Source organism: Pipistrellus kuhlii, unplaced genomic scaffold (assembly GCF_014108245.1).
Source record: "Pipistrellus kuhlii isolate mPipKuh1 unplaced genomic scaffold, mPipKuh1.p scaffold_m20_p_25, whole genome shotgun sequence".
NCBI classification, from domain to species: domain Eukaryota; kingdom Metazoa; phylum Chordata; class Mammalia; order Chiroptera; family Vespertilionidae; genus Pipistrellus; species Pipistrellus kuhlii.
In genome coordinates, this window is record NW_023425524.1 from 8,845,146 (window position 1) to 8,872,405 (window position 27,260).

The window sequence follows — 27,260 nt, forward strand, 5'->3', positions numbered from 1 at the left end:
GCAACAACAGAAAACTAAAACTGAGAGGAGAAAAACGCCCGTCAACCCACAACTCCCAACCTAGCAAAATACTCTCCAAGAATGAAAGCAAAATAAAGACATTTTTCCTTACACGAAAACGAAGAGGATCATTGCCTGCAGACCTGAGGCCTCCAGGAGCGAGGGCCGCAGGAAGCTCTCCAGGCCGAAGGGCAATGGCGCCAGAGGGAGAAGACGGGCCACTGGAAATGGGACATGGTGTGGGTGACCCTAAAGGACTTGTTTCTCCTCTGCATTTCCTCAAAATACATGGCTATTTAGTCAAAAAAGTAAAACACTGAATTGTGAGATTTCTTAAGGTGGGCAAATATAATACACACAACACTATAAAGTCAAATGCATTCTACATTTTACATGCAATAGTGAAATATTAACTCTAAGTGACCTGTAAAAACTGAAGGGTGTGAATTATACTCCCTAGAAAAACCACAAAAAAGAATACAAACAGGTATAGCCAGACAGCCAAAAGATAATATCCAATAATTTTCCCCTCCAATTAGCTCAAGGAAGGCAAACAAGGAGAAACATGAGAATAAAAGAACAAGACAGGACAAACAGGAAACAAGTAGTAAAATGGTAGAGCTAAAAATTAAAATAATCACGGTAAATAAAGCAGCATTTCCCAAATAGCTTGCTGTGGACTCAATGTTTGTGTCTCTACAAAACACACCAGCCACATCCCTGACCCCACTGAGACGGTATCTGGAAGTCAGGCTTCGGGGAGGAGATCAGGTCCCAGTGGGATTCGTTTCTTTATAAGAAGGGTTACGAGAAAAGATGGGGTGAGTCCAGGTGGTGTGGTAGTGATGGAGGGAAGGGGGAGAGGGGTACAGGGTAAGGGGCAAATACATGGTGACGGAAGATGACCTTTGGGTGGTGCACACGCAATGCAACATATAGATCGTGTGTCACAGAGATGGACACTTGAAACCTACATGATTGTACAATCCAAAGTCACCCCAATAAATGTCATTAAAATGTTTAACAAAAGATGACACCCTGATTTCTTCCTCTGCCATGTGAGGACACAGTGAGAGACAGCAACATGCAGCCCAGGGATGGCCTTCACCAGACACTGAATCTATTAGCGCCGAGAGGTGGGGCTTCTCGGACTCCAGACTCAGAAATCTGAGAAATATTTGTGTGTGAGCCACCCATCCAGCATATCCCTAGCTGACTGGACATTGATGTGTTATTTGAAAAACGTGTTCTAATGTTGTGGAAGTCTGAGCAGCACTGGGATAAGCAAAGTTTAATACATTTAGAGCAGAACTCCGAATCCTTCAATACACAGCGCACACTGGGCCCCAGGGTCTACCCAGTACGTTTCCCAAGCACTTTCCCTGGGTCCCAACACACGGGAGAGTTACTCAGAGAAATACTTTTGGAAATGCTATTACAGTCTCAGCCAGCAATTATCTCGTCACTTCCTTGCCAATGTGTTCATTTGCTAAGTGGTGTGAGATACATGGACAGATTTCAACATGTACAAAACAAGGAAGTCAATTACGATGTTTTACTTTCCTGTATTTCATTCAATTAGAGAAGAATGAAAGCATAGAGAGAAGACACTAAAAGGCAAAAAAACCCAAGTCCAAGTCCATCTCTGGTCTGGCTGTCTGCTCCATTCACAATCCCAGGGAGGAGAGAGAAGCTGAAGCAACGAGAAGAACCCACAGAGCTGGGCTTCCCTTGCTACCCATTCAGCTTGGCCAGCGACGGGCAATCTTTTCCATCGCCCGCACATAAACTAATTCCTAAAATTCTGCGGCACACCAGGGGAAAATCGCTGAGCTCAGCAATGGCTCTTCAGTGTTACCCCCTCACCCACTCACACGGAAACGGGTGCCAAGGGAAACACCCAGCGCACAGGGAAGTAAGTGCTTAGTTAGATTCAGTGTCTTTCTAAAGCAGCCCACTCTCTCCAGGGCAGAATCAAGTTTAATTTAATGTAACTCACTGGGCTTTTTAAAAAGTTCAAAATATTACACTTTACTGTATGGCTGATTAATATATAAACTAATAATATCCATTATGATAAAGAGGTAATATGCAAATTGACCATCACAACAACATACAAGATGTCCACCCCCATGTGGACAAAAGATGGCCACCATAACATGGCCAGGAGGGAAGGTCAGTTGGGGGCAACCAGGCTGGCAGGGGAGGGCAGTTGGGCGCAACCAGGCTGGCAAGAGAGGACAGTTAGGGGTAACCAGGCTAGCAGAGAACAGCAGTTGGGGGTGACCAGGCCTGCAGAAGAGGGCAGTTAGAAGCAAGCAGGTCGGCAGGGGAGCAGTTAGGCGTCAATTAGGCTGGCAGGGGAGTGGTTAGGGGGTGATAAGGCTGGCAGGCAGAAGCAGTAAGGAACAATCCGGCAGGCAGGCAGGCGAGCGGTTGGGAGTCAGCAGTCCTCGATTTTGAGAGGGATACCAGATTGTAGAGGGTGCAGGATGGCCTGAGGGAGACACACACACACACACACACACACACACACACACACCATGCATGAATTTCGTGCACCGGGCCTCTAGTAAGAACATAATGGTATTGGTCAAAATATTAAAAAAAATAAGTCTAAGTTATGTCAGTCACTTCCCCTTTTAGGCTTTTTTTTTTTTTTTTTTTTTTTTTTTTTTTTTTTTTTTTTGCTTCTACCAGCTTCCTATTTCATGGTCAAGCTAGGATAAATTATTCAATCATCTTTCCTTTGGTTGGGGTAAGCACACACACATACACACAAATGCTTTGCTGCAAAGCAAGTCTATTGTAAGTCATCTATTGCAGCATAGTATTTATTGAAGGACTATTCTTTGGCAGATATAGCTGAATATAAGGATGAATAAGATGGATCTTATCCTTTAAGACTTAAGTAAAATGTATAAGCTACACAGGCAAATATATGTAACATAGGCGACTGTTTAGGGAAGCACAAAGGAGGAAATATCTTTCCAGCTGGAGTATTTCGGAGGTGAGAGGAGGGTGGGAACCCAATTAGACATGGGAGACCAGCAAGTGTAGCACATTCTGGGGGAAGGTGTGTAGCTTGGTACCCGGTAGGCAGGAGCACACAGGGAGTACAGGTGAAAGCTGTGAGAAAATTCTCAATCTGTAAGTGTGGGTCTTGATGCTAAGCTAGAGAACTCGGGCCTTACTTGATAGGCGGTAAATTGCACTGGAGAGTGTGTTGAACTCTGGGTGAGAAAGCTTCGTCGTTTGCTGACAATATTGTTTGAGAATCTATTTTGTGCCCAAGTCTGTGCTAACAAGCAAGAATACAAAGCTGAGCCCCACCAAGTACCACCCCGAGAAGACTACAGTCTAGTGTGGAAGCTAAATGTATAGAGATAAAGGGTTTTGCCAAAACCGGTTTGGCTTAGTGGACAGAGCGTCGGCCTGCAGACTGAAGGGTCCCAGGTTCCATTCCGGTCAGGGGCATGTGCCTTGGTTGCGGGCACATCCCCAGTGGGGGGTGTGCAAGTGGCGGCTGATCAATGTTTCTGACTCTCTAACCCTCTCCCTTCCTCTCTGTGGAAAATCAATAAAATATGTTTTTTAAAAAAAAGAGATAAAGGGTTTTCTCCTATAATAGAACACTCAACTTACAAATCTTACTCCGGCAATGTGCCTACAGGTACATCATTCTGGAATATGGGGGAATGGGCTTTCCCATCCTGTGGATTTGGATGCTGATTAGGCAAATGAACTCATGATGTGTGCTCACTCTGCATTTATATGACAATCAGACATCTGTAAATATATTTTTAAAAATATAGTTTGATGCCTTAAGAAAGATATACTTTATATACTTTCTCCATAGAAGCCTGCAGGATATAGGAAAGGTAAATTGTTACTGCTCTATCAGTGGCAACCAAGAATGTTAATCGATTGCATTCTTCATTCCGCAGGCTGACTATTGATCCCATGGTGCTACTATTGAATTATTTACCTTAAAAGTCTAGTAAATAATTACAAGTTATCAGTGACTATCCATATTCTTTAGTGCACACTATTTTACCCCTAACGATACACATTAACGTTTTATAGTTAGAGGACTCAGCAGAATACATAAAAGTTCAAACTGTCGTTAAATGCTCCGCCTACCTGGGTTTTACTCTTAATACAGAATATTGCATTTTCCTCTTTAAAAAACCACTGGATTTTAGCCTCGGGCAGAGGCGCTGTGATGGTGTGTGCAGTAACTTTTAAGTACTTCAATACAGAGTGCCTGCAGGGTGATTTATGTGTTTTGTGAATTCCATGCACATCCCAATGTTGGGTAATATTTCAGGTGCCCTCAGGAGGGATTATTCCAGGAATGCTTAGTTATTATCTGGCACGCCCTAATCCTTTCCTTTGGTCAACCTGAAAAGGTTGGTTAATTTGCATTGTGGGTGATAGAAATGACTGTTCCTCGGTGGGACAATGGGTGTTTAAGATACAGGACTTGCTGAAACTGGTTTGGCTCAGTGGATAGAGCATCGGCCTGCGGACTGAAAGGTCCTGGGTTCGATTCCAGTCAAGGACATGTATCTTGGTTGCGGGCACATCCCCAGTAAGGGGTGTACAGGAGGTAGCTGATTGAGGATTCTATCTCAAAGATGTTTCTAACTCTCTCTTCCTTTCTGTAAAAAATCAATAAAATATATATACTTTTTAAAAAGATACGGGACTTACAAAGCTCAGAGGGCCTGGGAACAGGGTCTCAAGGTCCGGTGTGCCGAGGCTGGAGTAGCCATGGGGCTCAAAGTCCTTAGTAGGGTCCTAGTTGGCACCACTTATCCTGCCCACCCCTTTCGTTCTCAGAGGTGTGCTCATTTAAATAGTAAATTATATGGACCCCCTCCAGCATACTCTTCTTTTTAAAGAAATATATTTTTTACTGATTTTTTACAGAGAGGAAGAGAGAAGGATAGAGAGTTAGAAACATCGATGAGAGAGAATCATCCATCAGCCGCCCCTTGCACACCCCCCACTGGGGAATGTGCCCTCAACCAAGGTACATGCCCTTGACTGGAATCGAACCTGGGACCTTTCAGTCCGCAGGCCAAAGCTCTATCTACTGAGCCAAACCGGTTTTGGCCATCATACTCTTCTTAAAGGCCCTAAGTATGATGGAAACCATATGGATTTTTGTCTACCTACGTTGCAGCTGAATCCTGAAACTAAGACTCTACTCATCTGCTTCAAGGGAACAGCTGCTTGTGAGGTACCTAAAGGACAGAGCTGGGGCTTCCAAGCGCTGCAAAGCAGGCCGCGTGCCAGGGGGGCGGTTGACAATGCTCATATGTGTGTGCGCGATCCAGTCTGAGACCTGCCCCATTACAACGCGCTGCCAGGAGCTGAACAGGAGGCGACAAGACCCTCGCTCACCTTCCCCTCCTGGAGGCTGCGGAGCATTTCCAAATAATCAGGGACGAGTCTGTTAGGTCAGTTTGCAACGTGAAGCTTGCCGCTATGCAGACACATCCGAGAACAGGGACACCCAGCTGCACGGCAAACAGGGACATGGGTTCCGCACCCACAGCAGAGTGCAGTGGGAGGAGGGAGGTGTCTGTCGCAGACAGCTGTGTGACGAGGACAAACACGATGAAGGGGCACCTTCAAAACCCCCAGCTCTGGAAGCAAATCTACAGTTGCGGTGGAAACGTGAGCGGTGATCACAGACTCAGAGCAGCAGCAAAACGCAGCAGAAGCAGCAGAACAGTGTGCAGCTCCTCGAGGAGGCAGGGTTCCCACAGACGCACTGAGGGACCTCTCCCTCCCACATTCGCCGAGGAGCACTGGGTGGCAGTGCCAACAGCACCCTTTGCTCCTCCCTCTTTATTCTTTTTTTTTTTTAAATATATTTTATTGATTTTTTTTACAGAGAGGAAGGGAGAGAGATAGAGAGTTAGAAACATCGATGAGAGAGAGACATCAATCAGCTGCCTCTTGCACACCCCTTACTGGGGATGTGCCCGCAACCAAGGTACATGCCCTTGACTGGAATCGAACCTGGGACCCTTCAGTCTGCAGGCCGACGCTCTTTCCACTGAGCCAAACTGTTTTTGGCTCCTCTTTATTCTTGATGGTTATTACCTAGAAGCATGAGGCCATTTGTATGGGCGTGTTTTAGAGGGAAAGGTAATTCAGTACTATTATACCTTTGAAGCAATACACAGAGAACCCAGAATGCCTCAGTCTCATCCACTTTCAATCAGAGTTTGTTATGACAAGTGCATTAATCTGTGTGCTGACGCAAGGTTTAATTTTACATAAATAAATACGAATGTGTGGTGTATAAAATCAGTGTGGGTATTGCAGAACACAAAAAGAGGGATGGCATAAATGTAACCTACTCTACAAAACTAAGCCAGCGTAGACACTAGGTATAGCCACAGAGGCATTATCATGGATTTCCTTCTAAGTAGATTCTGGCCACTGGGAACTAGACACGACTGAGAATTCATTTCCACGTTCGGCCTCCGGGGTGAACCCGGTGTGCGTCTATCAGAGGCCTGGGTGGCGAGGACGAGACTGACAGCTCCTGTCAAGCTGCTCGGGCCGGGGCCCTGGCAGCGCCCAGAGCTGCAGGCGAGCCCCCCAGCCTGGGTCAGCACCCGGGAGAGAGGCCTGGCACCCGGACAAAACACACAAATCACCGGCACTAAAACTAAGGCTGAGCCGAAACCGGTTTGGCTCAGTGGATAGAGCGTCGGCCTGCGGACTGAAGGGTCCAGGGTTCGATTCCGATCAAGGGCTTGTACCTTGGTTGTGGGCACATCCCCAGTAGGGGTATGCAGGAGGCAGCTGATCGATGATTCTCTCTCATCGATGTTTCTAACTCTCTATCCCTCTCTCTTCCTCTTTGTAAAAAATCAATAAATATATTAAAAACAAAACAAAAACAGGCTGATGGGGCAGGGCACGTGTGAGATCCTCAGTGGCAAAATGTCTCCTACAAACTGAAAAGACAAGTGGAACATTTTCAAGCTCTTTCTGAGGAAGACCTCTTCACCATAAGATGCACAACTTAAGCTAACACACTTTATGAAACTCCTCATGTGTCTGCACAGCACGTGGGCAGGAAAGAGGAATCAAGAAAGATAAAGTAAGGGAAGGAGAAAAATTGTACTGAGCATGTACCATTATGCAGCATCTTTAAGACGTCTTCTTTCATTTAACCTCCTTTTAAGTGAGCTGGCTTCATAATTTCTTTCTCTGACAGGCAGATATCATCTGCGGCTTAGAGAAGGGATCATTCCCAATATTTCCTGGAAAGCTAGGGACACTTTTTTTCCCTAACAACCAGTGCTTTCTATCAGTAGACTGCACACAAATGTCCATTTTTACCAACTAGCCGGATCATAAGAGCTGTTGAAAATGTCTTACGATGCAAATGCTTTTAACAAAGAAATAAATACTCAGCATATTGGCCATGAGAAACATCACACCTGAATGAGAATGGAGCTGTATAAACGGTTTTCATGTATACCTTCCATGTCCCCGAGCGAATAGGATTCTGATTGTCCAACTGAAACCTTGCACACCCCCTAGAGGTCTGAGTGACACAACTGAGTGGACACAGGTAGACCTGCACCACGTGCCTCCCTCCCCCGCCACTGCAGCCCCACACAGCATCGTCTGGCCCTCAAACTGGGCACTAAGCACATCCCCACTATCCAGAATAATAAAGTTTTAAACTCAAAAAGGTGGAGAGAAAATCCAAAACGGATTCCGGTTTGGTCTCGGGAGGGCTAAGAAAAACTACTGTCCATTGAACACCGACTCCCTGACAATTGCAGGGGAAAAGATAAATTCCAATAATTATGATGTTCATAATAATTTCATCTGCAGCAACATTCGGGAAGCTGATTAGATGAGCCTAATGGGTAATTTAAAGGGAAAGGGGAAAAAACACCCTTAGCATAATTTAATAAGCTCTTCAGTCTGAAGCGTATTCAAGAGTTTCATGAAAGACCTTCTCGTGGCCTTTTAATAGCGCTTTCCAATTCTAATTAACTTGTTCAATGCCAAGTCCCATTACCTCATCAGAAATCTGGAGCCGTCCCTTCCTGATTAAATTGTTAAGTACCTGTTAACAGCACGCTGCTTGGTAAGTATTTCTGGACAGGCCGGCGCAGATAAGCAGCTCGGTTCCCCAGGCCAGTGGGAGGGAACACCGAAGTGGGTGATTGCCAGGAACAATGACATCTATCCATCTGTGCCAGCATCAGGTCACGTTTACCTGCCACATCGCCCTTCCTAATGGTGTAACTGGGGTTAATGTTGGATCCGCCTAACCTCAGCAGGCAGGGAGGAAATGTGGAGAGATTTCATTGGCATGAGGGGCCAGGTTGTTACGGAAAACACCAGGAGGCACGTGCCAACTTGTGAGTGCCCTCTGCGCCAGGGTGAGGAGTTAGATCACCGGTTCTCGAGTCCCTCAGGGCTCGGCGGCCTTCTCAGCACAGGGAGCACCAACCCACGTCAGTCCCATTGGCACCAGAGTCCTTCGCTTCCTGCCCCCCACGCTGCTGCTGCCCCGAGGACTGGACAGCCTCGCTCAGAGTGAAACAAGCACACCTACGGGTATGGCTCAGTGTTAGAGGTTGTCCCCACCCCCCATGGGAGACCCCGCCCACTGGCTATGAGCAGGTTAGCTATACCAGTTTTATTTCTTGCAGGTGTGAGTGTCCTCACACAGGGACCCCCCGAGACAGGGAATGGAACCCTCAGAGGAACACCCACAATGCACCCAACCGCCTTTCCTTAGGATGTCACAGACCCTGTGAGTGTCTAGTCTGCTTGTTCATGAGCCTTCCAGACGTTATCCTGGGGAGAAACAAGCTTTGGGGGTAGAAAACAAAACAAAATAAAACAAGACCACAAAAAACTACCATTTAACTTATAGGCCAGGCTCTTATGCTGAAGTAAAGAAGCTAAAAAGCGTCAGTCCCTAATGGCGTTCATGTAGTACGGGAGGTTCCATCAACTGTCGCTTGAGAGACTGGGGTTGGTTCTGATTAGCATTATACTCCTACTCACCGGCAGCCAACTGCAATATGTTCGACTCTGCAGCAGAAATAACTGCAATGCCAGTGTAATGCTCCAGCTTCCAGTCAAATGCTGAAGTCAGCCAACTGGACCAAACATGACCGCGTCCTTTCTGTATCGGTGGCTTAGTGAAGACAGGGTATTAGCCTTTACAAACTTTAAAACGGTGCCAGACGGCCTATATACCCCCGCCTCTTCCGGCACAGCAAGCGGCACAAAATGGCACTCCGTACCTCTTGGCCACTCCCATGCTCACAGCCTTCAAAGTAGCAGGGAATTTCTCTGATTAAATGCTGCTTGTAGTACTTTTACCTTTCTCTAAATCATCACACAGCACCTAAAATCCTAGTTTATAACTATATTTTCATACTTTAAAAATATAGTTTCAATAAATTTTTAAAAATTTATTTAATTGTACACTTACAATGGTATTTTATGTGTAAATTATGTTATGTTGTTCCTATTCTCAAATTATTGAATATTTACATTTTTTATATATTTTATTGAGAGGAAGAGAGGGATAGAGAGCTAGAAACATCAATGAGAGAGAATCATCGATCAGTTGCCTCTTACATACCTCCTACTGGGGATGTGCCCGCAACCAAGGTACATGCTCTTGACCGGAACCAAACCCGGGACCCTTCAGTCTGCAGGCCAACGCTCTATCCACTGAGCCAAACTGGTTTTGGCTGAATGTTTACTTTTTTTTTTTTTTTTAATTTCTTCAAGTAAAAAACTCATAGAAAGACATAGCTCCCCGGTTTTCTCCTTTACACTTGACACTCTGCCTCATACAGAAGCAAGCGAGAAACACCAACCAGCGAGTTACACTAAAACTGACTTCCTTTGTCCGTAGAGGCTAAGTCCCTGAATGAGGCCTACTTCCTCTCTTCTATGGCTGCTGGTGGACTTTATCTAAAGAATGACACATTCAAATGATGTGTTTGAAATGCTCATTGTCCAGCCTGGGAAGACCCCTGAGGATCAGTTAAACCATCTAGTCCTATCTGTTAACTCCTAGCCGTCCTCTCTGGCTCCAACGTCTCCACTTCCCTCTGCGCATGAGCACTAGCTATCTGCCAGCATCTCCAATGTCTCACATTGTGTCTAAAGCTGAACTCATCACCTATCTTCCCGACATGGATGTCCAGGACCTTAGTGGTGGTTCTACCAGTCAGACAGCTTAAGCTTGACCTGGTATCATCGCCCACTCCTTCCTTCTCTCTCAATTTCTGACCTGGGCCAATCTCTGTCTCATCCATTTTCCCCCTTAATAGCTCTAACATTAACTCCTTTGACTATCCTGATATTGCTTATCTGGTTCAGATTCCAATCACTTCTTGGGCGAACCACGGAGGTGTCTCCCCAAGTCTGCCCTTTCAGGTTAGAACGTGGCCAGCAAGATCCACTGGAACCTAAATTTCGTTAGTTAACTCCTTGACCTAAATCTTTCACCCAACCAGGTAAACCTGGACTTTCAAGAATTGGGCCCCAGCTTGGACAGCGTAGTTCAGTGGTTGAGTGTTAACCCTGAACCAGGAAGTTGCTGGTTCAATTCCTGGTCAGGGCACATGCCCAGGTTGTAAGCTGGATCCCCACCAGGGAGTGAGCAGGAGGCAGCAGATGGATGGTGATGTTTCTAATTGATGTTTTTATCTCTCTCTGTTTTCTCTCTATAAAAATGTATTTATAAAAATAAAATCTGGCCCCAGTTTACCGCTCTAGCCTCTACATCCCCCACTTCTTGGAAGGTCCCTCTTACTTCTGTTACTTAACATGTACTCATCTCTTAAAACTACTCTCAAAGTTCTTTTCCTCTGATATCTTTCATGGCCCCACAGCCTTATCAGCAAGCTTAGCCATCTGTCCTGTGAGCGTGCCTGTCCAGACCTCTGCCATGTCAAACAGCCTGTCCTCCAGTTAGCTGTGAGCTCCTCCGTGCAGCCCTCTGTCCCCAGCTCATAATCCAATGCTTCCCACATGGTCAGCCTGCAACATATACTGAAGAATGAGCCGAAACCGGTTTGGCTCAATGGATAGAGCGTCGGCTTGGGGACTGAAGGGACCTGGGTTCGATTCCGGTCAAGGTCATGTACCTTGGTTGCGGGCATATCTCCAGTAGGGGGTGTACAGAGGCAGCTGATCGATGACTCTCTCTCATCGATGTTTCTAGCTCTCTATCTCTCTCCCTTCCTCCCTGTACAAAATCAATAAAATATATATATATAAAAAGAAAGAAAATCTAATTAAAAAAAAACCTGAAGAATGAATGAATGTGTGAAGTTCAAATGTGAGAGCTACAGACATGAATGATAAAATGGTTAGTCTAAGTTTCTAGCTGCTGTAATAAAAAATGCCCTATTTCATTCCCCAAGGCAGATAATCTTAATTAAAAAATTAAGATTTTTTAATTGTCCTCAATTTCAATTTTTACTCTGAATGTATTTCTCACATTCCTGAAATAACTTCAATTATTTTAAAAATATCAAGGCCATTGATATTCATCCTTCTATTCTCTGTCCTCTTTGATGCCAAAATTATTTGTATCTTCAACCACAGGGAAATGTGAGCCTCTGTGATTTAGTTTCTCTCTGTTAATGAGCTCCTGACCCGCATGTAGCCTCTCTAGTCCCCATTCCACTCACTCTTTCACTCACCTCAGGAATGGTCCTTCAGATTTACTAGCACCTCCTAAATCCCAAAGCAGATCTTTATCATCTCTCACGTCAACTATTTTAACAACCTCTCTTCCTTCAGCCTTTCTCCTTAATAATCCACTCTTTGCACTATCTGAGAGCAACCACAAACCTGATCATGTCCTAAATTCTTCTCAAAGGCCCTACAATTCTGTCCCATCCTATACCTTCCTCACCTCCCCTTCCTTGGTGCATTCTAGAATCACACCGATCATTGCCAATCAATGATCACTTCTGATCCTCCGGTCTCCACAGCTCCCCAGTCTTGCCCAAGCTGTTCCTCTGACTTTATCCTCTTGTCCATCTGAAAAGTCCCCACTCACCCTTCAGGAAGTGCCAGTCCAAACCAGCTTCTCCATAAACCCTTCCTTCCACCTGCCAATCACAACTCATGGCTCCACACACCTGGTCTGGCACACAGAACCTTTAGCTCCGTCCCCTTTAAAATAGAAACTCCTCAAAAAAAGCCTGTGAATTATACATCTTGGAATATTCCCTAACGAAGATAAAGCCTAAGGCAAAACAAGTGCTCCAAAACAGGAAATGTTTGCTGGGTGAGGCTGTCCTCATTGCACAACGAGCTCTCCCAGGCAGAAACAATGGTTTACCAGCAGCCATGCCTCTGTTTCTCAGAGCACACAGCACAGCCCCAAGTCCCAGACATGTTGGAAATGAAACAATGACCCATTGGGGACAAAGAGGCAGATTAGGTAAATGAGCTAATGGGAAAAGCTTTGAAAATATAAATATTTCCAAAATGACAGCACTTGCATTATGAATTATTTCTGGCAAAGGTTAAAGCACGGCTCCTCAGAGTGTGCCATGGGCCAGGAACTCCATCCTGGGTCCACAGGGAGGAAAGAACTAAAGTAAGGGGGCGGGGGGGGGGGGGTGGTTAGAGGGGGGAAAGAATTTACAAACGTGACAAGCTCAGATCCAAAGGCACCACCAATGGGCTTGTCTCTCTCAGAGATCATGGCTGGCTGGGGTCTTGATGAACCCATGTGACAAGGGGCACCTGGGGCCAGAGTTGCAAGCTAGTTGAGGCTCAGTAGGACCACATAGCTGCAGGCTAGTAGTTGGGGCTCAGTAGGACCACATGGCTACAGGCTAGTTAGGGCTCAGTAGGACCACATAGCAGCCTATGGTGGATTAAAAAAGAAAAAGGTAATAAAAGTCTTTCACCAAAGACAGTCCGAAAAACACTAGCAAGAATAATATAATCAACTCCCAGGTGCAAAAGCAATTTCTCCCTATTTGCCTTCCATATTTGCTTGGCATGTTCCTCTCTATGACATGAAACGTTACAAGACACAGTGAAGGCACCTGTGTCCTTCAGCATCCCATGCCCTCCCTCCCGCCCTCCTCTGCGAGATGGCCTCCAGCGCAGCTTAATCAGGCCACTGCGCCCTGCTAGAAGCCAGAGTTTTCCGGCAGAGGTTTGGTGCGATGCTTCCTTTCACCAGCAGACACTCATATTTAACTGTGATGAATATGATATTATTCTGAAGACTCCTGCCTATTTAATGTTACGTGAAAACCCGTGTTGTGTCCCTTATCTGTTACCCGTCAGCCACGACTATCTATCAGCCCTGAACTCTAAGTAAAGGGACATCTGCCATCTCACCCTTTAGAAGGAGAAAGACCTTCTTAAAGTGCCCACGGCCTGATAACAAAAGGGAAAGAGCATGTGGTAAGGGCCCACAAAGAAAAAGATTCCCACTTGTCAGCCAGGCCTTCTGAGAACACGGCTGCTGAGACTTAACCATACAATATGCTCCTTCCGATGTTAGAGGCTGCCGGGGAGAGGACGCAGAGAGAAGAGGTGCCTGCAATCACAGGTGGGAAGGATGGGCATTAATCAACTGGGCACCGGGATGCCAACAGGCCTCCTGAAATTCAAAGCCGCTATTCTGGCTTTACTGCCAACTCATTTCCCAGACAACCCTGCTCATCAAACGTGCTTGGCTGCCTCCCTATCGAAACTTTACAAACCTTTCATTTCAGCCTCATGAGCCCTGCAGCTGTAAATTAATTGAATAAAATTTACAAACATTATGCCGTGAGAGGCACCGCTTCCAGAGTCCCTTCCCTGTTCCGGGGCAGAGCCGCCTGGAGCCCCGTTTGCCTGACAGGAGTCCAGGCCCCTGGAACCCGTCCTGATCCAGCTCCGGCCTTGTGCCTGCTCATGGGCCCATGGGCACCCGAGTCCTGGAAATTAATAAAGCACATGTGGGCTCAGCACTCAGCACTCCCCCTGGCACTGTTTGTTCAGGCACCTCTGCCGTGGGGAACCCTCCTCAAAGACCACAGCAGCAGCAGAGGAACCCAAGGTGTTAGCACGCAACAAAATCCCTCATTTCAGATTTCTATGGCCCATAGCCGACGCCGGGAATTAACTGGGTTAAAGGTGAGATCGAGTGAGCTTTAGTTTAAATCAGCTATTCCCAACACTGCTTCCTGAGCGCATCCATCCACCAGGAGAGCGAATTCACACTGTGAGACAGCGAGGAGAGTGAGTCTGCTGTCCCCACGTCGGCCAGTCTCACTGAGTGAGTCACCTCATCATGGTTACGTGTCTCTGCATCCATCACCCTGACGGAGAGAACAGAAGAGACTGCTATTCCCACAGAATGAGAAGTCCTAGTCCACTGAGGCACCGTAGTTCATTTGTGAGCTCCATGGTTACCAGGAAGAACTGAAATATCCCAACCTCTCTGGTTGGTTTTCATAGGACAACTTCACCCTTCCACCCGAGGTCACGTCTATCACTTCCGGTCATGTCTATCACTTCCGGTCCATCCGTCACCCTTCCAAACGAGGTCATGTCTATCACTTCCGGTTCACCCGTCTACCAGCACATGGGTGCCTGCAGCCCACTGTCCAGAGCTGTAGGGCTGAGCACAGATCGGAGACCGGGGGCTGAAGCACTGCTGACACCACCGTGGCGGGAGCTCGGTGAGTTTGGTGAACACTGGTCCGGGAACAGCGCTGTGCACAGAAGGCCGGCACCCGGGCAGGACCAGGGTGGGTGAAATGAGAGACGGCAATGCAAGAGTGAGAGATGGCAATGCAAGAGTGGACGCACAGCCTCTGGATCGGAAAACGTTTGAAGTGTAAATACTGCATCTATCGTTTCCTTATTTGGAAAACGAACCAAAACGCAGAGCCACATATCACACCGCCGCCTGCTCCCTAAACACATGGCTTTGTCCCCAAACCAAGGAAGGTCACAGAGCTTTCTAACTAACTCAGAAAAGATCAGAGCATCAGGTGTCTGACAGCTACAGAATCTACCCTCCCCGAACCCAGCATGAAAGAAATGGATAGGATAAGTCCTTGTAATAAACATTCACTCTCCCCTCAATAATTCTGGACAGGCCAGTGGGAAAATTAGCTAATTCAAACAAAGTCCATTAAATAAATAAAACCCCAGCACTTGTCTCTTTAGACAAAAAGCAGATGGAAACAATACAAAAGATTGTTAATGCTTTGGCAATCCAGTCATTCTTCCAAACACCATTTGCAAAGCCCATCAGACCTCCAGCTGTGGCCGCGCCACGGGGACCCACGAGGGCCATCTTCAGCGCATTTTACCCAAAACCAGAAACCTAAGTGTGTTTTTTAAAATCTCACAAATAAATAAATCTAGGAACAAATCACTGTTTATATCACAAAGCCCTAGATTCAAAGAGCCAAAGTCAAAGAAGAAAAATATGTGTGTATATATCCACTTCACTGTGCAATCTCTAAACAATGACAACTTTAAAGAGTTGTCACCAAGGAAACAATCAAATCCAAACCTGGCTGGATTCAGGAACAGGGACGTCCAGAGCAGCTTACTTACACAATGAAAGTTATAGCTGATTTTCAGAACTGGCTGGTCTGGCTTCTGATGAGAAACAGAAATCGTCTTGGGCAAAGGAAGAATGGAGAAAACCCTATGTATTCAACCATCTAAGTATTTACCAACCACCGACAGGCCAAAGGCCGTGCCAGGTGCGAGAAAACCAACAACCAAGTCAACTAGTCCTTGACCTCAAGCGATTTCCAAGACCCGGGAAGCAGCGGAAGTCCCACCCCAGAGGGATGGGACCAAGACAGGCTGCACATGCAGGATCCCAGGAAGTAGCCTCAGCTACAGTGTCAGCAGAGGTTATGCCCGCCCAGGAGTGATGCTATGAACACGCTGTCTCCAGTGCTGACCCTCTTGTAGAACCCTGGCTGTATTGAGTTCCAGACCCACCTCCAAATGCCATCCACAGGGATTCTGACATCATACTCATGCTGCCTCCCAATCAGCTCCCCTGTTGCCCTTCGTTAGTTACCACTCAGCTACTAAAATACACGGAACATTCTGGAATGTCGGAGGGAAGGTGGGGTGGGAGGAGGGGCACAGGGGAGGAGGGGAGAAATTAACCAGGGCTCTTACAGGCACAGATGCACAGGCCGTGGACACAGGCAGCAGTGTGCTGAGGGCCTGGGGCCGGGGGGGCGGGGGGAAGGGGGGGCCGGGTGCAGAGGGTCCTCTGTAACACTCCAAAGGGGGCACCTGTCATGCTTTCAACAATAATTTTTAAAAAAATCATAAAATAGCAATAAATAAAATAATTTTGACAAACAATCTGATTTCACTCCCTTTCTTTAAAAACTCCCCTAGCTCCTGTGGGTACAGAATGAAGGTCAAGCTACCCAGTGCAGCTCAGCCAACCAGCAAAGCTGATGCTCGCTTTATCCCCTGCAGCTGTGACTGTGAGGGGGCTTACTCTGAGCCTGACACCCGTAGACTAACTGCCCATGTGCGCTCAGCATCACTGCTCAGCCCACGCCCCGGCTTCCCGCTCCTAGAAGACTCTCCTCTCAGCCCAGGCAATTCTTCCTCCTTCTCCTGATGCACTGTCTTCTGCGCAGTCTTCCTTGGCTCCAAGCAGATGTCCCTCTTGGCCTTGTGCAGCTGTAAGGCTCTGTCCGTGTCAAAAATCTGTATTCAGTATATGGGTGTAATTTTATTTATCTTTTCTCTTCCTGGAAAAAGACCATTTCTTAATCACCGCCCAGAACCCAGCCGAGTGCATGACACAAAGAACGTAACTGACAAAAGCCTGATGAATGAACCAGGAGAATTACTAATCCGTCCTAAATACAAGTGTAATAAAGGAAATGATTGCCTTTGAGGCTGGTACTGTACCACGCTACAAAGAGAGAATTATCCCGAGCCTGGTGAAGAAGTGTTGCTACAACCTAGAAACAGCCAGCGTGAAAGGGTTTTTATAAATGATTCCTTATCATTCACTGTACCGGCTTCAGGGGGGAGGGGTACCAGAGGCCCCCCAGTGTGCACTCTGCAGCTGGCAAGGTCTTTTTTTTTTTTTTTTTTTACATATATTTTATTGATTTTTTTACAGAGAGAAAGAGAGAGGGACAGAGAGTCAGAAACATCAATGAGAGAGTCATCGATCAGCTGCCCCTTGCACACCCTCTACTGGGGATGGGTCCGCAACCAAGGTACATGCCCTTGACCGGAATCGAATCCGGGACCTTTCAATCTGCAGACCGACGCTCTACCACTGAGCCAAACCGGTTTCGGCCTGGCAATTCCTTGAGGTTCCAAGTCAGCTCAAGGGAAAACAACACTGGTATCTGACAAACTTATTTTTAACCTAAAGGTCAGACTTTATTATTATTATTTTTTAAATAAAGTATGTCCTAAGAATCAGAAAAAAATTTTTAATCTCTCTCTGCAGCAGAAATCTGCATGGTCGATAAGTCCTTCATTGCCTGTTTCCAGGAAAGACATTAGCCTGTACTTAAAAATTCAGGTTTCAGCCAAAGCCTCAAACACTCAGTTCACCAGAAAGTGAGCAGAAGCCTCTGCATTTCCCTTACTCTCCTGGTCTCCAGGCCTGTTAGCTCACTAGGCGGGTTCTGCCTGGGGCTGCGGGTGCACACAGGGGCGGCCCGGGGAGCAGAGGCCCGGCCTCACTGAGGATGCCGACCTGCCTGCTGGGCGCGTGGAGGAAGCAGCAGGGACAAGCAAGGGCCCAGCAGCCAGTGCTCTTCTCGCAGGCTCTCCGGACCCGCTCCCCGTCCCCACCCCATCATCTGTTTCAGGAAGGCAGATGCTCAGCGTGGAGAGGAGGAGCTGCAGATGCAGCTGGAGCACCAGCGGCAGCCATAACAGGCCACATCTCCCGCCATTTCCCACTCAGCCGCGTTCGCCCACTCAGGGCAGACATACTCTCGGAAGTGGCAGGCCTTAGCTAAGAGTGAATGGAAAATGCAAGTCACATGCCAGAGAGTAAGGTCATGGGTCTACAAATGGCCAAGTCCGGTTCTGTACGGGCTTCTTCTCCAACTGGAAGTGGCCTGGGTCAAGTCAGCTGACCACTGGGGAACTCAGTCTCTTCGTCTGTGAACTAAGAGTCCCATCAGGTAACTCTTAGGCCCCTTCTAGTTCTAAACCCGAATTCCATGTAAAGGTTCTAACTGGTGGAAATTAAAACGTTAGAAGTTTAGCTATTTTTCAAATACAAATTTAAGAACCCTTCATCAAGATGTTTCCTTTTTCCTTGCCCATGAAATAAATCACTGAGTCCTTTCACAGAAAGAAACAAATATAAAATACAGCAGACATGACATTAAGCCCTACCCCAACCCACCCACCGTATGTGAGCACAGAATGGCATTCGTATAAACGCCTGGGGCCTTCCTATTCCCCTTAACAGCTCATTACAAAGTTTCATCCTCAAAAGAAGACAACTCACATGATTATGTTTTCTTGGTGAAGAGAACCAGGTAGAACCCCTGGATGCTCTATAAGGGTCTCCAGTAACCGGTTCTACCTGCATGTGTGAGGGTCTCACAGTAACCGGTTCTACCAGTATGTGTGAGGGTCTCACAGTAACCGGTTCTACCTGTATCTGTAAGGGTCTCCAGTAACGGGTTCTACCTGCATGTGTGAGGGTCTCCAGTAACCGGTTCTACCTGCATGTGTGAGGGTCTCACAGTAACCGGTTCTACCTGCATGTGTGAGGGTCTCACAGTAACCGGTTCTACCTGTATGTGTGAGGGTCTCACAGTAACCGGTTCTACCTGTATCTGTAAGGGTCTCCAGTAACGGGTTCTACCTGTATCTGTAAGGGTCTCACAGTAACCGGTTCTACCTGTATCTGTGAGGGTCTCCCAGTAACAAGTTTTACCTGTATCACACCCAGGTAAGGTCTGCTAAGCTCAATGCACTTTTGTTTTGCCTGAGAATCCAATGACGTTGAAGTCAACCCATGTGGGCCAAGGCGGCTGAAAAGAGCCACAACAGGACAAGCAGGGGTGCTATCCATGCCACAGAGCCAGGCAATGCCTGAGGGACAGAAATCGGCGCAGCCAGGAGAATCTCTGCTTTGCCTCAACACGCTTCTTCTGGATTTCTCTGCTCAAAAGGCTTGCCTGGCTGTCGTTCCTCTATACAGGCTCCTCTGCATTGAAAGGGCTGGTTCTTCTCATGTCATGGCGTCTCTACAGAGTGCATGACTGAGCTGTGCTAGGCTTGTTTCCGGCTCCTCTTGGCAAGGATGAGTGCCCAACAGTCACCAACACAGTGGCCCTCTCGCTGGTCCCCCACTGCATCCCCCAGCCAGCGCCTGCATGTCCCAACCACAGCCACCTCTCTGGGGCAGACCAGTGACAGGTCCTTCACCCGCATCACCACTGGGAGGAAAGCAGAGATAGCTATAGGGCCGCTCCGTTAACGGCTGTTAGTGTTTCCCAAACTTTTGACATATGTTTACCCCTTCATAATGCTGAGTACCCCTCATACTCATGAGAATGTACTAGAATTAGGCGCAGCTAAGCACGGTGCAGTGCATATCCCCACCAAACTCTTCCCGTACCCCTGGGGCTCCGAGTACAACACTTTGGGAAACACTGGACAAAATATGCTTCTGACAGACCTTCAAGAGCTGCTTAATGATCAGTTAATTTATACAAATGACACAGAAATTAGTTTTGGAGAAATACTGCTTGAGTGACACTATGCTCACCCTTGCAAAGGACTCTGCTGTTCTTGGTGAGGGATGTTTACCCTGGACGAGTGTCTGCATACCCTCTACACACTCTAAAGTCACTCACTGTGTCATTCTGGGACTGAGGTTTCATCATATGTTTTAAATACCCCCAGATTTACACTTAAAAGTCAATTCCTCAAAAGATAAGATAAATTATCAAGCAGAAAAAGAAGCCAACCCCTATTTTCTTGTTGTTGTCAAAATGTGAGCTGTTTTCTCTAGGATTTCTACTGAATGTTGTAAGAATTTTTCAATATTTGTCTATTTGGAAAGAAATGTAAAAGTGGCCAAATGTTCTCACAAAATTATGGCAATTGTTTTGTTCTATTATGATCGTACTCAGATTACTTTGATTTCCCCCCAAACTGATGCTTTACTAAAGTCTCCTAAGTTAGCTTCATCATTAGGTTTCTCTGAGAGAAGGAACTGACAATATACAGAGATTGTCACCGAAAGTGGAGGCAGAGCGGGTGGCTGGTTTCCCTTCCCTCCCTCCCGTGTGTGCCATGTGAGACAAGGCTCCTGAGAAGTTTACTCCGTGAGTGATGTGTGCTCTGGCCACTCAAGCCTGGAGAAGTAATAGTTTGTTTCTTTTGGTATCAAAAGACAAAACAAAGAACGCTAAAAACTAGATATACTAATGTACTTTTTCAATATACCTGCAAAAGAAGCCTTTCATTTGATGCTATCTTGGAGATCAGCAATGCTTCAGTATTATATTTTTACAAAAATAATTCTACTTCCTAAAGCCCAGGAAGAAGCACTAATGAGGACCACACTTTTCCACAGTTGTTTTCTACGAGGAGAGATTTAATGAAAAGAAACAATCCTATTTTTCCACTAGAATTGTTGCTCCGGGGAATATGTATCTTACAATTCAAGACTTAGAAATACTCTCCATGTGTGAAACAGAGTAAAACCCCACACCAATCTGAAAATTTACATAAACAAACAGCAAATTCTGTTCGGGTGGCGACACACTAAAATAATTAATAAAAAGAAATACTTGCAGTATTTTTCTTTTGTCCTTCGATGGTGTGTTGACAGATGAGAAAATACATAACTCTGTTTTCACCAGAAATTCGAAGGACAACACAGCCCTGGAATGGTATTGTTCTGCTTCTGTTCAAGTGATCCGAGGAGGGAGAGAGGGAATCTCTGGCTCCTAAAGTCTTTTTTTTTTTTTTTAAATATATTTTATTGATTTTTTTTTTTACAGAGAGGAAGAGAAAGCTAGAAACATCGATGAGAGGGAAACATCGATCAGCTGACTCTTGCACAGCCCCCACTGCTGATGTGCCCGCAACCAAGGTACATGCCCTTGACCGGAATCAAACCCGGGACCTTTCAGTCCGCAGGCCAATAATGCTCTATCCACTGAGCCAAACCAGTTTTGGCTCCTAAAGTCTTCTAATAGGAAAGCCATCACTCCTTAGTTAAGCGAATGCCCAACTTCTCACTTTGTGCAGAAGGACGTGTATTTCACTGCTTGTGGAACAGGCCTATGACAGGGAAGTCCGTAGGAGACATTGGGCACAATACAGAGCAGCGTGCCTACACCTTCAGCTCAGACAGCAGCTCTGTCTTCACCGGCTCCCGGCAGAGGAAACGCCATAGAACTTTCCGACACCTCTTCCCACGGGTAAACCAGCGAAAGCAGCACCAGCGACCTGCTCAGCACTCACCATTGCTCTTTACCTTACACACAGAATCCATCAAAACACCCAATCCCGAAACCAGTTTGGCTCAGTGGATAGAGCATCGGCCTGAGGACTGAAGGGTCCCGGGTTTGATTCTGGTCAAGGGGGTGTACCTTGGTTGCGGACACATCCCAAGTGGAGGATGTGCAAGAGCCAGCTGATTGATGATTTTCTCTCATCGATGTTTCTAACTCTCTATCCCTTTCAATTCCTCTCTCTGTAAAAAATCAATAAAATATGTTTAAAAAACAAAACAAAACACCCCAATGGCTCTCAGGGAGGCCTTAGCTCTGTGGTTTTACTGTCCTTGATCCCAGAGAAAGAAATACAGGATGTTAGTGAGAAATAGAATAGCTTTCACATACAGGAAATAAAACTGGTTAGCCAGGCACAACAGCGTGACTTAGGCCATCCTGTACAGGAAAACACTACCGCTTCCGCTAATCAGGCAACGCGTTTTCCACGCTGACAGGCATAAGACCATCGGCCTGCCTGGACCTCATTCTTGAACAAAGAGGGAGAGAGAGAACTTTACACGGGCAATATTTTTAAAATCAAACAACAAAAATGAGGCCACTCACTGACTCCAAAGCCAAAAGTCAGTCAGAAGGCCTTAAGATGCCTTTGTTTGAACAAGAAAGGAAATGGTTTTACTTAGAAACTCATGGAGCATCTGCTTTTCTGTAAACACGCAGATGACATCGGAGGAAGAATAGCCCCATCGCAAGCCGAACTGCATGAAGCAATCCGCTGGGCGCTTGCTTTTCAGATCTGAGAGAACAACAAAACCCACAAACGTTACAGCTCAACATCTTTGCAGCATCTGTGAGAGCGAGCTAACACTGACAAGCAGAAATCCAAGCCATGCTGTTTTAATTTTTTCCCTAATAATCCTTGGGTTTAAGTGAATAAAAGATATGACTTCCAATTTTCATTTTCCTTTTAAAATATTTAAATCCTGCAGCCCCTGCTATTAGCAGGAAACAAACCAGGATGCTGGCTGTCCAAGTGGCTTCTCTGCTGCCCCCTTCTGCCCAAACAGGACATGCGCAGCAGGTTCCCAGATGCCAAAACCCTCTCTCAGCCAGGTGAACAGAAGGCAAAAGCCAGACTGGCATCCAGACTTGATTATCTCATTTTGTTAAAGGAGTTTTTCATTTTGCAACAGAAATCCTTTCATGTGCACCCTGAAATCTGGCCCCAGTGTCAGGCTATGCAAACCCAGAGATGGCTGGGAAGCGCACCGCACCCCTACTTATGCTGTTAAGTGGGAAGCATGTTGTCATGTGTGCAGCCACCACTCCATGCACATTTACCCTGCAAGCATCTCTGCTTTAAAACGTGGTTCCCTTTATTCCTGAAAAACAATGAAATAACATTGTTTCTCAATGCCTGTCAAAAATGTGCACATTCTCTCTGTGACAAGACTTCTTTCTGCTAAGAACTGTAAGCAAATGGTTATAATGCCATGAACATTGCTGTACTCTTTCATGGCGCTATCACCACAATGTAGGACAAACGATGTAAGTTCCTGGGAGTTGAATAACAATGTCTGAATACTGATAGGAACTCTTTTTAAAAATATATATATTTTATTGATTTTTTTTTTTACAGAGAGGAAGAGAGAGGGATAGAGAGTTAGAAACATCGATGAGAGAGAATCATCGATCAGCTGCCTCCTGCACAGTCCCTACTGGGGATGTGCCCGCAACCAAGGTACATGCCCTTGACCGGAATCGAACCTGGGACCTTTCAGTCCGCAGGTTGACGCTCTATCCACTGAACCAAACTGGTTTCAGTTGATAGAAACTCTTAAAGAAAGAGAGTGCATGAACAGTGCGTGGTTCTGAAAATGCCTGTTATTATCAGTAACCAAGTACATAAACCCAAAGCATTATAACATTTTACAAATAATTATTTAAAATATAAAATAGAGGAGAAATTTAAGGGGGAAAGCTGAACGGAACTCGGCCCTCTAATTTATTTTTCCAAAATTCAAATGTTAGACAAAAAATAAAGGAGGCAGAAGACATCCTAAGTGCTACCAAGAAGCCATTCCAAGGGCAGCAATGATTGTAAGAGCTGATGATGAGGTTTTCTCCCAAGTAGAGGGTCCTCCACTAGACTAAATCACAGGAAGTACAATTCCACTCCATCCTGTGTCTCAGAGGCACTGAGGGCTCATGGAGACACCCTGGGAGCCTGTCACACCACCTCTGGAGCTATTCGTGGCCTCCCTTCCCCAGGCCGAGGGCCCCTTCTCTCTGCCCCCTCCACCAGCATCTCCACCAGCGCCCCATCCTCAGCTCTGGTTGCCGGGCCTGCATCACCTGTTCAGGTAGTTATCTGTCCTCCAAGCCTGAGCTCTGGAGAGCAGGGAGAGTGCCACGCTCACCTCCACCCCCTCCCACTGGGCACAGTGCCCGCTTCCTGTCCGGAACTGAACGGCCAATATCCTGATGGATAAACAAAGGGTCACAGGCCAGCCGAGCTCCAATGGGACTTGTTCTGTGAAGTCGTCATCCTCAACCCAACCTCTCCATCCCGTGTGCTTCCAGAACAGTCTGTGCATCCACTAAACAACGTACCGGGGGAGCGAGCTATCTACCCCTGGGCCTCCCCTGCTAGCCTGGGAGACCCTGGATGTTTTGAAACCTCTCCCATTTTGCCAAGGACAGCTGCTTTCCTAATTATTGTTCGTGTTAACTGCAATCTTTTAAAAAGGAAACAATACAAAGTTCATCTAAAATCAATAGAAGCTGGCCTGAGATACAATGCACTTTTGCGACTCAAAATTGAATTTTCAGTTTATTCCCAGACAAGCAACGTTGTTGATTATTTTTCTTTCATGTCTTAGGCTAGCAGCTAATGCCAGAGCTTTAAAGAAGAATCAAGACTTGCCCCGTGGGGCAGTGACTGCACAGTGACTGCTGCGGGAAGCGGGGGCCTGCATTCTGGAAGCATCCCCCACATGAGTGACCGTGACGTCATTCTGGATGGAAGCACCCCGTTAACGATGGCGTCTGGGGACAGCACCCACCTCACTATTTTACTGAGTCAAGTAGACACAGTATGAAGACTATCCATGTTTGTCTCCACCACATGCACCCACACATGCTTACGGAGGGTGTCCATATATGACGATGCTAAGAGTTTTGAAAACTACTCTTGCTGCCAAATGATACATTGCTAAAGCTCCAATCACCTGTTATGTTTCAAAAAGGATTCACTAAATATTAATGCTGTTGCATGTTAATAAAATAGCAGCAATTGCCAAGTGATTTTCAAAAATGTACCAACTCATTAAAGAAAACCTCCACACACCTGCCTAGAGGGCCTGTCTCCCTGAACTGCCAGCTGTTTGCCCGGAGCCCTCGGGGGTTCCGCTCCTCCCTCCACCCCTCCCTCCATCACACAGATGGAGCTCGGGCAGTATGTGTGGGGACCAGGCCAACTCAGTGATGGCCCCCTCCTATCCAGGACTATGGTTTATCTGTCCCAAAAGCACAAGGTGAGGTACAGCCATTATGAGCTTCCGGCAAACCCCATGGCTCCCAGGAAGCAGACTTTTAATCCACAGGTCATGGAACGTATTTAAAGGACTTTCACTTTGATTTCCAGGGACATCATCTCTCTAACAGCCTGAAGCTCAATGAAAGAGGGAGATTAAAGGAAAGATAAGAGACTGTCCTTGACAAGGACTTCTTTCTTCCCCTGGCTCTCACCGAAAGCTGACGTCAGCGATGGAGCTCCAAACCACAGAGCCTGCCATTCTAAGGAGCAGCCCCTGCCAGGGGCCCTGGGCTGCAGGTGACTGAAGCGATGCAGAAGAAACAGCTTCATGAGGCAGCCCTCTGGCCCAAAGAGAAGAGGGGCCAGCACAGTCCCTCTGTGCTGTAAATGCTGCCTTTCCTGGAACTGAAGCTGCGAAACTTACACAGGAAAGTAAAGCAAATGCAGCTGGTTTTAAAAAACGGAAGCTACTGAGAATTGCATTGCATGCTTTTATTGTTTCATATGGATAGTAGAGTAGTCCAAAATACCAAATTAAAGTATCACGCAGAAATGCACGCATTCAGATTTTCCAATGATTTCCCTGAGAAGCGTTTGATTTCACGGAGGAACCATCAGCTACCAAAGTGGCAGTGCCCCCCCCCCAATGCCTCCCACCCCTTGTACCTGAGGCCAGAACATTCTCCTGCAGTCAGCCCTCCTGCCCATGCTTCCTGCTTGCTGCCTTCCCATCCCTGTCACCTCTTGTCGCCCCGTTCGTCTGCAAGTACGTTGCATTCCTTCCTTTTCAATTCTTCCCTCTTAAGATCCTTTTCAGGATGAAATTTTTATTTGTCTCTGTATATACCTCACTCCTGAGGCTTTATACCTTACTTTGGTATAACAGTTATTAAACAGTTGTTGAGCCCTGACTGGTTTGGCTCAGTGGCTAGAGTGTCGGTCTACACTAGCAGACTAAAGGGGCCCAGGTTCGATTCCAGTCAAGGGCATGTACTTTGGTTGCAGGCACATCCCCAGTAGGGGGTGTGCAGGAGGCAGCTGATAGATGTTTCTCTCTCATCGATGTTTCTAGCTCTCTATCCTTCTCCTTTCTTCTCTGTAAAAAAGTCAATAAAATATACAATATATGTAATTTAAGTTCCTAAAATACAACTCTCACATTTACTCTTATCTTAGGGATATATACCGACTCCTCACACCACGTTAGAGAAGGGTCCACCATACCCACGTGGTAAATGTGGTCATCACACTGCATCTGACAGGCTTCTGTGACCAAGAAACCAGGACTTTCTAGAACCAAGTCTTTCAGATGTCGCTTGCTTCTAGTATAGACAAAAAACAGAGTAACAACAAAAAAATAATAAAGCAAATCTTGAAAAAATGAGTATTAAGGGAGCTAACACTGAGCATACAACATCACTGCAGAGTCAGAGGAAAGAAACGCCCTGATGGAGTGGTGATTTACTGGGAAGACCTGGTGGAAAGCGAAGAGGAATAAAGGAAAGAGAGCAGCAGAGGAGAGCAGCTTTGTCAGAAAGGACGTCCAGAAGACGTCCAGTCTAATTAGCATATTACCCATTTATTAGCATGGATTATTAGGGTTAAATTTTGTTACTATTAAGTATTAATTTGTTGTTGTTATTATTAAGTTGTACTACAAGTGGTAAGGGCGCAAATGTAAACACAAAGCACAACCCTTTTCAGTATAATTAATAATTTTAACAATCAAATGCCTTCAAGTCTGTTCGCATGTCATCCTCCCAATAAGGCCTGCAGTGACTCCTTAATTAAAACTGCATTTGCTCCGGAATCCTGCACACACAATCCTTTAATGATGCTCAATTTGGTCCCACAGCTCTGACCTATCTCTAGAATGCCAAGTAACGTATTTGTTATTGATTCCCTAATACTAGGAGCCTTTGCCTGTTTTGTTTGCTTTATATTCCAGCATCTAGAACAGATCCTGGAGCAAAACAGATGACCGATACGTATTTGTGGGAAGAATGAATAATAGTACCAGCATGGACTGAGTGTTTATGTGCCAGAAACACTGTTAGGTGCTTTCCCTGGAAGACCTGATGTACGCCTTACTAAAGTAGTCTGGGAGGCAAAGCTCACTCCTCTCCCTTTTACAGATGAGCAAACCGGAATTTAGAGAAGTGAAGAAAGCTGTTCAGTACGGTGTGGTGAGGACTGGAGCCAGCATCCCCGTC

At 46.3% G+C, this 27,260-nt stretch overlaps 1 protein-coding gene across 1 annotated transcript in view; it reads right to left on the reverse strand.

Moving 5' to 3' along the window:
* The window catches only part of SMYD3 (SET and MYND domain containing 3), a 439,975-nt gene that overhangs the window by 145,240 nt on the left and 267,475 nt on the right, over positions 1–27,260 (reverse strand). The window lies entirely within an intron of this gene.